Here is a 4943-nt window from a genome sequence, read left to right as displayed (position 1 = left end):
TGTCATTTCTAGCAAAATATTATCAAAACGTGTAGTTTTTTAGTTATATTTATGTTAAAAATGGTTATTTTTATGTCAATTGCTAAAAAATATTATTTTTGAGAGACAATTATTTCATGTGGATTGAAAAATTAATTAACAATGTATAAACATGTAGAATATCGAAAATTCAAAATATCGACATTCTTCTTTAAATATGCAAAACAATAAAAACCTCACTACAAAGAAAAAAATTAAAATAAAAACAAGAAAATATGAAGAAGACCACTTCAAAAATGATTAAATTTACAAAATAATTATTTACATTTTATATATTAAAAAATCAAAAGTAAAAAAAAAAAAAAAACCTTTTTAAAAAGGGCCCGGTGTAGAATCACCACTTTTTAAAATCAACATCAAAATCACTACCATTCTAAAACGCAATGTGCATAAATTTTTTTTATAGTGCCAAAAACTATGCTCTAAAAAAACATGTGTGTTCTGCATCACCCTTTTTCAAAATCGGGTCACTTTTTTGCTATCTCTACAAAACAGGTAACATTATCAATTTCTCTTTCAAAGTTTACATTGTTAACACCATCAAAAAGTCAAGGATTATGACTTATGACTTGTTTTGTGTATCATGTCATATTTATTTGTGGAAAATTGTGTTATAGTTTGATTTGTTCTCCAACTTCCATTCTTTCCAACTTGGAAGCCATTTTACTTACTTAGAAGGAAAAATATCATTGATGCAATTTTGATACACATCAACATCCAAGTGGGTCAACGTGGATTCAAATAGTTATATATTATATAAATAAATTACAACCACATTTCACCAATATGGTCCTAAATTTATAACTAGTGTCATATTTTATCTATAGCCTTCTCATTGACATGTCCCCTTGTAAGGATGGTTGCTATGAGCAACATTGACAAATGACTTGGTCAATGTTCATGTTCTTCACTATAAATATTCACATATGTTCATACTTAGAGGATATTCTTTTAATATTGGGGTTGATACGACAATGTTGCAATTCATCGCTGTATCTATCTTGCTCTGCGCATTCTATGTGCATTGAATGTAGTTGTGTATGATATTGTATAATAGATAATCATTTATATTATTGATGTTTAGTTCTCTTTGGATTTTATACAATTAAAATATTGGTTCAACTGTTGGTATATATGAGATTATTTGAAGATAATTTTGGAAAAGAATAAGAGAAAACATGTATATATTTATATATGTGGTGAAAGAGAGATGAAGAGTAATGGAATAAAAAAGTTGAAAATTATATAAAACTTATCTCACACAAAAATAATATCTCTTGGACATGCTAGAGAAAAATTCTTTCATGAATCCATTAGAAATTCCTTGAATCAAATCTAGAGGAAATCAAGAAATTGTTGAATGTTAATGCTAAATGAATACGTTAGAGGAATACGAGCTAAAATCACGCCTAATTGATTATGGGTGGAGAAATATCTATGAGTGGTTTGAGGAAAATTTGAAAGAATATTGTGAAGATTGATGTTGAGGAAATTTTGAAAGAATATTGTGAAGATCAATGTTGAGGAGGAAATTTTGGAAGAATATTGCAAAGATCAACATTGAGGAGTAAATTTTGAAAGAATATTGTGAAGATCAATATTGAGGAGAGAACATCGATAAATGACATTACACGAAATTTTTACATGAATTTGTATGAAGTTTTCTTTTGTATATATACTAAATTATTTTGTACTATATTAACATCATTGTTTAAACTTTTAATTGAGAGGGGTGTTGACCACAATGTGGAGAATGGAATTCCATTACGGAAACTACATTTTTTGATTGCATAGAAGGAACCAACGCAACCTTTTGTTCGACAATGCATTGAATACAATGAACCTAAGGACATTTTGATACACAAATGTTTGCACATCCTTGTCACCTCGTCGTTGAATGCTCAATAGTGCAAGGATTCAAATGAGATTCATTGTAAATGAGGATAGAAGAATGGACTTGCGAAAGGAGAAAAACCCTTGATGAATGATGAATATAAAAGAAGATAAAAGCAATAAAAAAGACCATATAAATCATACCTCAATGTTAAAAAACTTGACAAAGAGAAGTGAACAAAGAGAACCCTTGAAGATTGTGTTTACACAAAGAACTAGAGGGAGTACATTAGTAGAGGTCCATTTTTCATTTGATAACCAATTGAGTACATCAATGTTGACCATGACATGTTGACTTGATGAGTGAAAAATAATGTTTTGCCTTTTGTTCCTATCAACGAACTTGATGAGGCACATGAAGACTCACTGAGAGATGGTCAACATGGAAAAACTGAAACATTGATGTATGAGTTGGAGCATGGAACCTCAATGCTTAGGTTTGAGGTGCTTGACATCAATAATAACAATAATCAGAAGAGGGGAATAGTTGATATAAATTCATTTGTAGTGTACATGAGAATAGAGGAAGCTTTTGATGAGGCCTAACAAAGAAGACCAATTGACATTATTTAACGAAGACTAAACATAGAATTTGATATAATAATGAGTTGGAGTGGATTGGACAACAATGACCAATTTTATAATCAGATCATGTTCTAGTTACCTCTATATGATCCACAATGGTCTAGAGTATATCAACAAAATATAGGGATGAAAAAATAATAATCTATCCAAAATTTTGCAAAGTACTTCTCTAGTTGAATTCACTAAATGAAAAAGTAATGATAATAGAAATCTTGGATAAGGACATCATAAAAACAAACAATAAACTAATAATAAAATATACTACTTTTATAAAGATAATAGATGTATGTTGTCAAATTAACCTAAATGAAATCAAAACTTTTCCAGGAAGAAACTAACCTAAAATTAGAAGATTACAAGTTGAAATGCACCATCTACAACACCACTAAACATATATAGAACAATTATATTATTTAACATTACCCATACTGGGAGGTGAATGGATATCCAATAAGACATTGGTTTGTTTACAAGATCATAAAGTAAGACACAAACAAATCATAAAATGAGAAACAATCAACACGAATTACTAGGTCATCGAAAAAAATATGTAATATATCGCATCTACAGAGGAAATAATAACTTCGTAAAAAACTATTTTTGGCTTCTGCTTTAAAACAGTTTAAAAAGCACCTTGCATGAAGTTCGAATATATTAGACATCAGCAACATGAGTATGTAGGAAATTCCTAATGGAATTTAAGAACCTATTGAGTCGAATGGAAAAAAGTATAGGTCAAGACTTGTTGCTATTATTCATTCCAAGACTCGTTCCTAAAACTAGAATTCCACTCAGTGAGGACGATGCGAAATTATATGAAAAATAACTTAAAGAAGATACAGCTGGAGAGGAACTAGGATTCGGTAGAGAGCACATCAAATTATTCACTGGAGCAAAAGTTCGAATTACGACAAGAAACGTCACCGTAATCAAGAAGAGAGAAATTATGGGACACCAAGCATGCTTCGATTGGCCATACAGGGGATACCTTTCGTTTTGACCTGTACAGCTACAAAACATGCACTGAAAATGGATCACAATGCTGCTGTGAGCGAATGTCTGGGGAACCACCTTCCTGAGCATTTTTCACAACTTCAAAAATAAAAAGAAATGGTATATCATTTCTGAAGTTAATTTTATAAGGAATTTCATATATCAATTTGATATTTAATTTAGCTATATTTTAAATTAGATTGTAATTATTATTACATAAAATTTTTAATATTAAAACAATTTGTTATATTAAATTGATTTGAAGAGTTTATCACTAAAATGATAAACTAAAGGTGGTAGTTGGAAAATATTATTTTTTATATGATTTTTTGATTTTTGATTTTTGATTTTTTATCATGGTGAATTGGTAATTTGTTAAAGTAATTTGAGCAATGCCCAAGATCAAACCTAGGGGCTGCACTATAACACCAAGAGTATATCTAGCAACCCAATAGCCAGAAATACAAGTAATTTATGACTTAACAATAAGGAACCCATGAGGATGGGAGAGCCTACACCTTGAGCCTTATTATAATGGGACAAAGAGATGTCCCCGAGGAATTTGAAACCCTTATAATCTATATGCTACAAAACTAACCACCTGAACTTACAGTGCTACTGGAAAGATAACCCTGCTTAAAAATTTGCAATTGTTGTAGCATTGAAAAACACTTCATTGATGAATGCTCCATCATGCTTTAGAAGATCAAATAGAACTTGACAACCAATACGTTGTCGTTTTCACTTTGAACATAAGTGCATGCATTCAAGAATCTGAATGTGGTGACTCACCATTAAACAAATCTCCTCTTACAATCATTAAAAGATAGCAAAAGAAAATGCCATTGTGTGGTTAGGACCGACGTAACAATGAAGATTATTCAATGATAATAAAGGATGTTCAAGGAGATTGCAAATAAAGTGGATGAAGTATAGAATCAAGTCACCTTATTTAGAAAGGAGGGATAAATTCATTGAGGAATTGGTTAAACGTCTCTCGAAAGACACAATGCTACTAAAGGATTCAACTAAAAGACACAAATAAAGCATTTGGAGATTGATGCATGTTGATGGATTGATCAACTATCAAGACCTGCAAATTCGTTTAAATGTTGGAATGGTGTTTTTTACATTTTGTCAAAAAGGCTTTGGTTGTAATCATGAGGCTTCATCTTGTGGATCAATATCTTACCTAGTTTATTTATAAAAGAGATTTTAAAATTGTGAATGATAAAGTCGATATATTGAAAATATAGGGTTGGAGATGTCATATAAGGAAGATTTATAGGTATTGGGGATATAAAAAGGGATATTTGGTAAAAATAAGGGATACTTATTAAAAATAGAGGTTATTTTTATTAGAAAGATATATTGGGAGGGGAGTTCAATAAAAAGATTTTGAGACTTTTTAATCAATAGCGAAAAAAGAGGTA

The sequence above is a fragment of the Pinus tabuliformis genome, chromosome 3_2 (genome assembly GCF_031772625.1).
Source record: "Pinus tabuliformis cultivar Carrire ecotype Pingquan chromosome 3_2, CPIR1, whole genome shotgun sequence".
Lineage (NCBI taxonomy): Eukaryota > Viridiplantae > Streptophyta > Pinopsida > Pinales > Pinaceae > Pinus > Pinus tabuliformis.
The sequence above is the reverse complement of the archived record's forward strand: the minus strand, read 5'-3'. Positions refer to the sequence as shown.